The 12,513-nt window shown below is 44.3% G+C and overlaps 2 non-coding genes across 2 annotated transcripts; one reads left to right on the forward strand and one right to left on the reverse strand.

Annotated features, from left to right (window-relative positions):
* Positions 1 to 1,074: 1,074 nt before the first annotated feature.
* trnat-ugu (transfer RNA threonine (anticodon UGU)) lies at positions 1,075 to 1,148 on the reverse strand. The gene has a single exon. It is a non-coding gene; the product is annotated as a tRNA-Thr (tRNA).
* A 4,608-nt stretch (positions 1,149 to 5,756) lies between these two features.
* Positions 5,757 to 5,829, forward strand: trnar-ucg (transfer RNA arginine (anticodon UCG)). Its single transcript has one exon. It is a non-coding gene; the product is annotated as a tRNA-Arg (tRNA).
* Positions 5,830 to 12,513: the final 6,684 nt, after the last annotated feature.

Raw genomic sequence — 12,513 nt, forward strand, 5'->3', positions numbered from 1 at the left:
AATGACGAAACGAAAAATGAAGCTTCTCTTCGGGGTAAACTTAGGCCAAAATAACAAACAAAAGAAACTACCTTCTCAACCAGACTACCTAAGCCCTGGGACGAAACAAAAGATCAAACAAAATTACAATCTCTGAGCCTAACTTCCTAAACTAACAAAAACAGGAGAAAAAGGGGATCAAATTAAATGGCGGTTTACCCTTACTGCTTCGGTATAAAATATAAGACAGGCTACAGCCGGTTACAAAACCACACAGCTAACTCAAGCAAGAACTGCTCAGCAGACAGCAGACTAACACAGATATCGAATGCACGGAACACAGCGAGGAGGATTGCCACACTGAACAGTAGCAGCCCTCGAAATGCTGACTGAGGTGTGCTGCTTTTGAGAAACATCTTTTATCTGATTATGATCAGAGTATTGTTAAACCACCAACGCTGCAGGAGACGTCACAGTTTACCAGCCACATGAGCAGGTGAGCAGTCATGATGTCAGGAAAGTAACTGTTGTTGATGGTTTCTTCAAAATCCCAAGCTACTTACCTCCATTTGTCCTTCACCTTATACAACAACTTCTACATTAACGGTTGCATGTTTGCATGTATATTCAGTTAGACACGTGTTGTATGTCATCCATTGCTTTACAACATCCTCTTAGAAAGAGACCATAGACTTGGAGAGGTTTGATAATGACAACTGTCATTGACATTTGAATGAACAGCTCTCTCTTCGTACCTACTCCTGACTGGATTACAGCTTTCTCAAGAACCCTGGCAGTGACGGTCAGCCAACGACTGTTCCCTTATTAGCAACAATTATCATCTCAATATGAATGAGGCCTGTTAAAATGTCATGAGAGTTCAGTCTGCTTTTACTGCTTAGGAAATGTTAGAAGAAGCACTTGCTACACTGAGAAACATTGTAAGTGTTTGTGTTGACAAACAGTTTCCTCCCAAACAGGAGAAGGTGAAGACTTTATCCAACCATGTGGAAAAGACAGAAATTGGATACATTTTTTTCACAAAGACTGTGGTTTTTATCATTACAGGAGTGATATAGTTAATTGTTAGTTTAAAGGCTCTGCTGGGATTTGAACCCAGGATCTCCTGTTTACAAGACAGGTGCTTTGACCAACTAAGCCACAGAGCCCCGAACAGATTGCCACCAACGTTCGTTCTTCTTCTGGAGCAGCTCTATTCCACCTCACTGTGATATATTTAGTTCACAAACCTGTTCCACTACTGTCCTGGCTTTATGTGAAGTAACAGAGCTATGAAGGAGGTGAAACAACGCTTTTATAGTTACCATATATGGTTACCTGCCCTGAAATGGGCAGGTAACCTCTAACCGAAGCGAGCTTAAACAACATAAATTCCACTTAACCTCAATTCAGGTTTATTCAAATGTAATTCATAGAAATCATAGAAATCATAGAATCCTTTATTCTCACTGTAAACATTGTTTCTAACATCGCTATGAAAATCTGTTTAGCAGCTCCATATGACAGCATAACACACAACAAGAATCAACTCACACAGAAACGACAAGAATAATAAATAAATAAAATCACTTATGCAAAATTATTATATAAAATATAAAATTGACTGTACATGTAGTGCAGGGCGATGGATAAATACTTTCTGGGGCAATTATTGCACTTGGTTGTGTATGAGTGTGTGTGGGAGGGGTTGGGGGATTGGTGTCAGTCCATGTCAGGTGGGCGGGGTTAGGGACGGGGTTGGGGGCGGGGTTAGAGGGTTAGGGGGGGGGGGTATGGTGTTGGGGGCGGGGTTAGAGGGTTAGGGGGGGGGTTATGGTGTTGGGGCGGGGTTAGAGGGTTAGGGACGGGGTTATGGTGTTGGGGCGGGGTTAGAGGGTTAGGGACGGGGTTATGGTGTTGGGGCGGGGTTAGAGGGTTAGGGGCGGGGTTATGGTGTTGGGGCGGGGTTAGAGGGTTAGGGGCGGGGTTAGGGGGGGTTGATGGCTTTGACGGCCTGATAGAAAAAGCTGTTACTCAGTCTTGTGATTCTGGATTTGAGTGTCCGATATCTTTTTCCAGAGGGGAGTGGGGAGAACAGGGCATGTCAGGGGTGTGTGGGGTCAGTGCTGATGTTTCTGGACTTTTTTAGAAGTCGACCAGTGTAGATGTCTCTGAGGGGGGGCAGTGTGGTCCCAACGATCTTCTCTGCCGTCTTCACCACACGCTGCAGGTCCTTCCTGTCCTTAGCAGTGCAGCTAGTGGACCACACTAGCTTAGCAGTGCAGCTAGTGGACCACACTAGCTTAGCAGTGCAGCTAGTGGACCACACTAGCTTAGCAGTGCAGCTAGTGGACCACACTAGCTTAGCAGTGCAGCTAGTGGACCACACTAGCTTAGCAGTGCAGCTAGTGGACCACACTGTGCAGCAGTAGGTCAGGATGGACTCGATGGAAGAACGGTAGAAGTTCAGCAGCAGCGGGCAGGGGAGGTGAGACTGTTGGAGCTTCCTGAGAAAATAGAGTCTCTGATGGGCCATCTTCAGCCGAACAGATGTTCTTCAGCTGAACAGATGTTCTTCAGCTGAACAGATGTTCTTCAGCTGAACAGATGTTCTTCAGCTGAACAGATGTTCTTCAGCTGAACAGATGTGTGGGTGGTCCAGGTGAGGTCAGCTGAAATATGGACTCCAAGGAACTTGAAGCTCTCCACTCTCTCCACCTCCTCCCCTCTGATGGCGAGGGTGGGCAGCACAGACTTAGATCTTCTGTAATCCACAATCAGTTCCTTGGTTTTGGATGTGTTGAGGTCCAGGTTGTTCTGAGAGCACCAGTCAGTCAAGTGCTTGACCTCCTCCCTGTAGGCTGACTCACCATTGTTCTTAATCAGTCCTACAATGGTGGTGTCGTCGGCGAACTTGATGATGGTGTTTGTGGGATGGAATAGGGAGCAGTCGTGGGTGAAGAGGGAGTAGAGTAGAGGGCTGAGAACACACCCCTGTGGCGTTCCAGTGTTCAGGGTGAGTGTGTAGGAGGTGCGGTCTCCCATCCTGACGCACTGGGGTCTGTTCCTGAGGAAGTCATGGATCCATGCACACAGTGACCTGCCTAAACCCAGGTTGCCCAGCTTCTGGATCAGTTTGTGGTGAATGAATAATGTGTTAAATGCTGAGCTGAAATCCACAAACAGCATCCTCACATAGGTGTTTCTTTGGTCCAGGTGGGTGAGGGCTGTGTGGAGCGCCATCATGACAGCATCCTCTGTCGAAATGTTTGCTCTGTAGGCAAACTGATGTTGATCGAGGTTGGCAGGGAGGGCGTACTTGATGGAGGGGATAATGAGTCTCTCAAAGCATTTAGCGATGATGGGGGTGAGAGCAAATGGGCGGTAGTCATTCAGGCAGTTCACTGTGTTCTTTTTGGGTATAGGGACAATGATGGCTGATTTGAGGCAGGTGGGCACCACAGACTGCAGGAGGGAGAGGTTGAAGATGGTTGTGAAGACCTCAGCCAGCTGGTCTGCAAATTCCTTGAGTACCCGCTCCGGGACGCCATCCGGACCAGGTGCCTTCCTCGCGTCGACTCTGCGCAGGGTGGCTCTGACCTGCTGCGGCTGGAGCTGGAGCAGGTCGTCATCATTTGATGGTGGAGCAGGAATGATGTATTCCCTGCTGTGGCGGTCGAAGCGAGCGAAGAAGTGGTTCAGTGTGCCAGGGAGGGTGCTGTCCGATGGTATTGACGCTGGAGTGCTGGTGTTGTAGCCGGTCAGGATCTTAATCCCCTGCCACATGCCTCTAGAGTTGTCGGTATTAAAGTGGTCGTCGATGCGCTGCTGGTAAATGCGCTTAGCCTTCCTGATGCCCCTGCGAAGGTTATTCTGTGCCGCTGTGTAGCTCAGTTGGTCCCCTGCTCTGAAGGCAGCGTCCTTCACCTCGCCGTTGAGCCATGGTTTCTGGTTGGGGAACACTTTAACCGCTTTAGTCACTGTCACATTGTCAGTGCAGAAATGTATCCAGTCCAGTACTGCAGCTGTGTGACCGTCCAGGTCTGTGTACTCTGTGAAAACGCCCCAGTCCTTGTGTGGGCAGAAAGAGTTTGCTGCAATGGACAGAAGTTCTGCTCTGTTGTACTGCAGACCTGCCGTACAGGTAAACGCCAGTAAACATAGATGTAAACACAAAAAGCTGCCAAGACTCGTGGAGCGGCGGGCCGCTGCGACTGCGCGCGCCGCCATCATCAGGTTGCCAGATCTGACAGGTTGCCACATTAGTTCTATTGTGTTCATTATGTCTTCAGATGGATATCCTAAAGTTTCTTTTTTCCAGACAAAATTCCAACTTCTTAATTTCAAACTGACAGTTTGGGCGATTCTCCCGCCTTCCTCAGAGTGTCACGTGATGGGAAGTGACAACGTCCTTATCAGCTGTTTTCACGATGAGGTCTTGGCCAACCTGCCAGGTTTGACAGGTCGGCCACGCCCCCCGCTGTCCTCCCTCCAAGATGCTGGTCCATGTGTGAGAGCATGTACGCCTGCTCATCCCTCTTCATTGTTTGTTGTCCTTGTTTCCTTATTTCTATGGCCTCCATGATCCAGTGCTGGTGTCGTTTGTCCTCAGTGCGGATGACTCTGGCCTTTTCCCAGTTTATAATATGCTTTTCCCTTTTGCAGTGGTCTGTTATGGCCGACTTGTGGGTCTCTTTTATTGCTCTTGTTTGAATCTTTTCCGTCTCCTTCTCGCATTCCTTTTGATGTTCTTTTCTTCTTGTGTTGAAACTTCTTCCCGTTTCCCCGATGTAAGTTTTATTACATGATTGACAGGGGATTTCGTATATGACGTTGCATTTTTTGTTGTGATCTATTTTGTCCTTTGGGTGCACTAACAACTGTCTGAGTTTTGTGTGAGGTTTTACCGGTGTATTAATGTCGTATTTCCGCATGACTCTCTGTATTTTTTCCGTGATTCCTCTGATATACGGTAGAGCCACGGTTCCTCCGTTCTCGGTCTTGTTGGTGGGTTTGTACTTCTTTTTTGGTTCTATTTCTTTCCTTTTCACTTGTTCTGCCCCTTTTTTAATTACCCATTGTGGGTATTGACATGCTTTAAATGCTTGTTTGATGTGTTTCTCCTCCATCGCCCTGTCCTCCGGGTCCGTGACTATTGTCGCGCGTTCGTGTAGAGTTCTGATGACTGACATCTTGTGAGCTGTGGGTGTTCTGATGTCCATAATAAATACTGATCAGTGTGGGGAGGGAGGACAGCGGGGGGGGGGGGCGTGGCCGACCTGTCAAACCTGGCAGGTTGGCAAAGACCTCATCGTGAAAACAGCTGATAAGGACGTTGTCACTTCCCATCACGTGACACTCTGAGGAAGGCGGGAGAACCGCCCAAACTGTTAGAACGGAAGGTAAGAAGTCAGAACTTTGTCTGGAAAAAAGAAACTTTAGGATAGGTTGCCATATTAATTAAATTACTGTTAAATAATTTGAGCAAACCCTACTTAGTAGCTGGCGGGGGTCAGCTTATTTTTGAATACAATTTTTATAATGTGAAACTTTCAAAGATAACACAAGTTTTAGTGGTAACCAGTTTGGCCAGTATGGGGAATGAACCCATGATCTTGGTGTTATCAGCACCTCCGTCTGACCTTCTGAGCTAACCAACCTGGTTCTTGAGTTCCATGCATAGTCCCCCAAGCCAGGTACAGATCTCTAAGTCGGTCATTTAGTGTCAGACCTTAAGAGGTCGGACCTGATGGATCGAGAAAGAGGAGTCACAGGAGGACCACATGGCCCAATGGACAAGGCGTCTGACTTCGGATCAGAAGATTGAGGGTTCGAGTCCCTCTGTGGTTAAAGAGGTTTAAAACAGTTAGTTCAAGATGTACTCTTATGACCATAGTACATGACATAGAAATATATTACTCAACTATGTATTTGTCCAGATGGAAGCAATAGGATTTGTTTCTTTGCAGGTTTCTACCGAAGGTCCTATCAGAAGGTCCTGATGTCCTGGAGATCAGACGTTCTCAGCTGCTCCAACAGTGGATGTTCTAGTTTTTCAGTGTTTCAGCAGTGTTTCTCAGCCCTGTTCCCCGGAGCTCACTGACCTGCAACTTTTAGATGTTTGTAGATTTTTTCTTTCCTCATGAGACAGAAAGTGAACTTTAAACCAAAGTGTCCTCTATTCCATAATAGGAAAACTATCCTGGTGAAACAACATTTAAAATTGTCTTCAGAAACCAGGATTGTCATCTTCTGTCCTTAACTTTGTGAAGTGACAGCAGCGGTGTCAGGATGGCCGAGTGCTCTCAGGCTCCGGATTCAAGGACTGACTGTTTCCTTTTATTTAGATTTTAGATTTTATTGCTTGTAATGAGAAGATACATCTTGTCCCACTGGCAGATTTTCCTACTTATTTCAGGTGAAAATTTCCTTGAAACAGGTGAAAATGGTCAAATATTATTTTTCTGCTGTTATTTTTCTGGTGATGACTCTAAATGTTGAAATAGCAGTAAAACCACATTCATTGATGAAATGACATAAGGGATGGAAAGGGGGATGATTTTGACCGTTTTTATTTCAGGGGGGATGCCATCCCCCCTCATGTCGAGTACTGATTATAAGTAACAATATTTACCCACCTGGAGGTTTATCCACTTTGCCCATTGGGAAGAATGAGATACTTCTCATCTTCTAAGCATTTCTTCACTTCTTCAGGTCGTCCTCCCATCCCTCAATAGCAGTAGGCAGAGGTAAGATGATATTGTCCCGTTTGAGCTGTGACAGGTGGTGTTCCCACATGTTTTATATCCCCAACGCTCGGAGAAAGAGGGTTAGCGCGTACACTTAGCATGTAAACAAACGCCGGTTCCGGTACGCGCCGGAAGTCGCACCCATAATTCACGCAAAGCCTCATGGGGGCTAGGAATAAGGTGGATAAAGAACCAACCTGATCATTTTCAAGATTCATCTCAACCTATTAAATAAAAAAACAAACGTAGGAGAGACAGAAACAAAGCTTTCATGCCAGACCTTGGTAGCTCAGATGTAGAGACCTTGAATGTGAGTGACCTGCATGTGTCCAAACAATAACATCACAGTGTTAATAGCAGCAGAGAGGTGTTTTGCAGGTGTGTAGTGACGACTTCCTTCACTGTTATTCTATAGAACCAACCCTGGCAACAGTCAGGCACGCAGAGAATAAAAGCTACATTAAGACTGATTGTGCTGTTTATTATTATGTCCTGATAAGTCAGCTGGTGCCCCGTTTTGATTTATTCATTTTGATATGTCATTTTCATTATTAAAAACTCAGTTTCTGCTGCTCCTCTGACCTGCTATAACCTGCCAAATAAAGTTTAAATACAACAACCTGGTTCATTTGTGCTGCGATTGGGTTCACTCCATACCAGTACAGGTATCAATAATACTAATGATTTTACCGGTAAATGTATCCATAGGTGTGTTGGGCCACAGTCCTATGTGAACATGGGAACCTTCATTTGAACTTTAAGGCCCAGGTGTTGTGTCTACATCGGTGGTGGTAGTTCCCTTTAAAACTCTGGTTCTTTGGTGCTTCTCCTCTTCTTCCTCACTACTGATCTGTTCCAGTCTGCTCCAGTCTGGAGCTAGTGATGGTTGATTAGTGGTCCCGCTCTTGGAGACGGATGAAAATGCATGATGATAAGAGTTACTTTAACCATAGCTTTAATTCCAGGTAGGATCAGAACTGTTTCTCCCATTGTCTGAGCTCATGTTACAGCTGGTTACGTAGAGTGACCCTCGCCAGGTAACAATAACAGCAGAAGGGTCTTTTTTAAATTGGATGATTTTACTGAATCACTTTGACACGCATTTTTTTCCTCATTTTTTAAAATGTTTTTATCAAAGTACTTTGAATCGTACATGGAATGTGGTGTACAAATAAACTTGCCTTGGGTTACTTCTGTATATAAATATATAAGTGGAGGAAAAAAAGTATTTAGTCAGACCACCGGTTGTGCAAGTTCTCCCACTTAAAGGTATTATCCCTGATGTTGGAGAGCTAGCAAGATTTGAAAGTGGCACCTCCTCTAAGCCCCGCCCCCTCCTCCCCCTCCTGTCAGCGCTCTGTCCAAAGCCCCGCCCCCTCATCCAAGCCCCGCACCCTCCCCCCCTCCTGTCAGCGCTCTGTCCAAAGCCCCGCCCCCACAAACTTTGGGGAACGCGCATTTGCAGGAGTCGAGTTTTCCAGGACATTTTGGACAGCACATTTTCAACCAAACTACCCCATGTCTCATTCACCTGTAAGCGAGGCCGGTTTTAGGGGGGGCATGGGTGGGCTGTGTCCACCCAATCAAATGTCCTTTATTTTTTATCATTTTATTTTTTTTATAAATATTAAAAAACATCACAGAATATGTGTACCGTTTCTGATTGGGTGGGCACTGCGCATCATTTTTAGACACAGCAATGAATGCATACTGCAAAAGTTGTGTCTCGGCGGAGGGACCCGACGTCCCAGCAAAATGAGCACAACAGAGAAGTTCAGAACAGCAGACAGAGCACACACTGAAGAATGATTTATGGTTCCGCGTTACACCAACGCAGAATGATGCGCGTCGCCGCGTACCCTACGCCGTAGGCTATGGCATACCCTACGGCGTAGCCGCAGCGCACCGTCAACCGCCAACCGCTCTCCGCCCTCGCCGGGATGGTTATTATATATTCTGCTTCCCTGAGGTTTATTACAAATTGTAAACCATTGACACATCACTGTGAGTTATTCTCTCGGGTTGGATGGTCTTCTCTGGCCACACGAAGGCTCAGTCATTGGTAAACTTTTATATATAAAAGGCAATGCTTGGTCTGCTGCCTTCTTACATCTGCTCTTTGATGTTACAGAGAGGTCTTGCTACGTTCACAAGACTACCTGTTACTCTCTGTTCCTTTTGCCTGAACTGAACTTATTATTATTATTATTATTATTATTATTATTGTTGAACTGGGCAAAAGAGCCTTTGTTTATTCTGCTCCTTCAGCCTGGAACAAATTACAAAATGACCGGAGGCTAACAGAGTTAATTTCTCTGAGGAATTTTAAATCTAAATTGAAAATACTTGAGGCCGACTCCATTACATGTACCTGTTTTTTGTGATTTGCTTGCTTTTTTAATTTAATTTTAATTGTATTTTATCTGTTGGGGTTTTCTGTCATTTATTACTATGTGTTGTAATTGTTGCGGGCTATCTTGGCCAGGTCTCCCTTGGAAAAGAGGTTTTTAATCTCAATGGGATTTTCCTGGTTAAATAAAGGTTAAATAAAAAAAAATCAGCTTTTTATTTTGATCAGTAAACGAAGCTATTTGGGATTCTGCATTACGGCATCTACTTTCATCCCACCAAAGTCTAAGGGAGTTGAAGTGCTTTAGTTATTTTAACCATATTTAATACTAACTAAGTAACAAATAAAACTATCGGTACCATAATTATCGTACAGGTATTTAATAGGACCAGTCAACTCTTTCTCTGACTCTCTACTAAAAAAAACTTCCCTAAAACTTCCCATTTTTCTTTCTGTAAGATCCCTCCAAAAAATCTTCAATTACACTTACTTTTACCCACAAATCACTTGCTAATTATTCCAATCATCAGTCTACTTGAGCATACAAATCATTCCTCTTAATGTAAGGAGAGCGGGTCAGATCCTTACTGAAATTAAATATATCTCCAAGTATTTGGGAGAGCAAATCATCCCCACTTATAAAAACCATTTCCTCCACATATATTCCTATTTCCCACAAAATTCTCAGTGTTCCAAACACTTCTTATGGACCTCAAGTCCTGCATATGCTATAAGTCCCACTGGACTATTCTCTTGGTACTCAGACCAACTTGGCACTCTGGCCATTCTCTCTTTAATGTTACCCGAGATATTAAACCTTTTTTAGAAGAGCGAGTCAAATTCGAAGGCAGGAGAAGCAAAGCATCATCACAACACAATCAAAGTCAAGTGTTATGAAATAGCAAGCGTTCCTAAACATCTCTACAATAACGTTCTCAATAACCTCTGCTCACAACCACACCGCGGACTTACCTACAATTTTGGGATGACGTCAACCTTTCTCTGGTACTCCAGTTCACAGACTTTCGACAACAGCCCAGCAACAATAATTTGGGATTTTGTAAATGGACCCCTTTTACCTCTGAGTAATTTGGATAAAAGTCACTGGTCACCTGTTTCAAGTAAATTTTCCCTTGAAATAAGTAGGAAAATCTGCCAGTGGGACAAGATTTAGCTTCTTATTACAAGCAAAAGAATCTTGTTCCACTGGCAGATTTTTCTACTTATTTCAAGTGAAAATCTACTTGAAAACAGACTGATTTATTGCTTGTGTAGTTGAAAAAAATACATGAGAACAGGACCTTGAAAAAAATAATCGTAATTGTAAACGGCATCAATTTGTGAGGCCATGCAAATCTGTATTTATACTACTGTGGACATTAATGTTTTTCTACAATATTTCGTCAGCAATTCCTTTCCAAATCATTAGAAAATGTGGTTAACACCCAGTTGTGCATGAAAAAAAAAATACAGTGATATACCGTGAAACCGATATAATTTTGAAAAATACCGTGATATAAATTTTTGGTAATACCGCCCAGCACTACTCTGCTCCAAACAGACGAATTTGTGATCAATTCTCGCCAAGCCGAGCTTCCAACTTCTCCAAGGTCTTCTCCATCTTGCCAATGAGCTCAAAGACCGCCGCCAGCCTGCTATTCTGTTCAAGAATCACATCCAGCTTACGGCTTTGCTCCTCCAGCGTTAAAGTCTGAGTGTTGATCGCCGTGCTTGTTCCTTCAGCCACGTCCGGCAGCTCGGAAAAGGCCAAAACAGCTGTCGACGACTTACGCGTTTGTCGGTAGACCAGGATTTCCCCCCCCTCCAATTAGGAGAAATCCTTCTATCATAAATCCAATTATGAAGGCATCTTCAATGTCCTCGACAGACAGGATCGCCAAACACAACGGTTTCCAATGTTTCCAGGAATCCATTGTGTATCCAGCAAAAAATGTCCCATCGGGGCAAGAGGGCTCCCTTACCCCCCGACTTCTCATCGCAAAAATGTGTTAAATTGTGCTGAGAGACCAGTTAATCAATTCCATGATTGTAGAATTTCGGAGGAGTGAAAAGGAGATTATACACACACACACTTGTGTGTCCCATTTCTACTATCGGCAAAAGTAACTTCAGACTCCCGTTATACACACACACACACACACACACACACACACACACACACACACACACACACACACACACACACACACACACACACACACACACACACACACACACACACACACACACACACACACACACACACACACACACACACACACACACACACACACACAGGGCGCGATTTGCCGGTGGGGATGGTGGGGATTTCCCCCCCCCTCTGGTTTACACGTCCTACCCTCTGCTGAATTATTTTTATCCTCGGTGGGGACTAAATGTAAAAGTATTTTCACCATTACATCGTAATTATTCACAAGTAATAACAACCAAAATACACAGAGTCCGTGTTCATTCTGCTTGTGTTGCGATTTTGATACCGGGAGCGAGTCAGACGCATCACGCCCACAGAAAGCAGTTTTATTTTGAAAACCAACCGGATTTTCTTGCATTCCAAAAGTGCGACTTCCGGCCCGCCAAAATAAAAGATACAGTCAGTCAAATGAATGAAAAAATTAACTGTTTTCGGAGTCTGACGGTCAGAGTCTGACCGTCAGATCATTTTTGGCCCTAAAAATGAAAGGGAAAAGATCAACGCTCACCTTGGCTCCATGTCATTGACAGCTACGAATCAAGCCAGAAATCTTGATGTAATTATTGACTCAGACCTGAACTTCAACAGCCATCTAAAGTTTATCACTAAATCTGCCTATTACCACCTGAAAAACATTGCTAGAATTAAGGGGATTATGTCTAAACAAGACATGGAAAAACTTATTCATGCATTCATTTTCAATAGGTTGGAATATTGCAATGGCATCTTTACAGGCCTTAACAATAGTGGGCGACCGATAATCGGCCGTGGCCGATTATCGAATTCGATATTCATAATTTTATTAATAATCGATATCGGCCCCCCCAAAAAATTTCGATTTTTTTTTTTTTTAAGAAAATCGGCTGCATAAAGTGTATATCTTATATTTACATTTTTGAAAATATTTTTAAAATCTGCTGTATAGTTCTTAAATGATCAAAGTGGAACAATCTACAGTACAGGCTTTTCTCGCTCTCTCGTCTCGTCTCTCCTTCTCTGAGACATAAAATAAGCGCACCCTCCCCGTTACACATGTCAGTCACGTGCTGTCGTGTGTGCATTATCATTGGCCCCCGACCAGCTGCAGGTGTCGGCGCTGCTGTCCGGGACCGGCGCTCACTTTAACTTTTCCAAACTCGGCCTGTTTGCGCCATGAGCTCATCCACGTGGCTGTTACGCGACTCTTTTCAAAGCAAACCGGTTTAGTAAAGACGGGAGGGGAT

The sequence above is a fragment of the Cololabis saira genome, chromosome 15, assembly GCF_033807715.1.
Source record: "Cololabis saira isolate AMF1-May2022 chromosome 15, fColSai1.1, whole genome shotgun sequence".
In the NCBI taxonomy this organism is placed as follows: domain Eukaryota; kingdom Metazoa; phylum Chordata; class Actinopteri; order Beloniformes; family Belonidae; genus Cololabis; species Cololabis saira.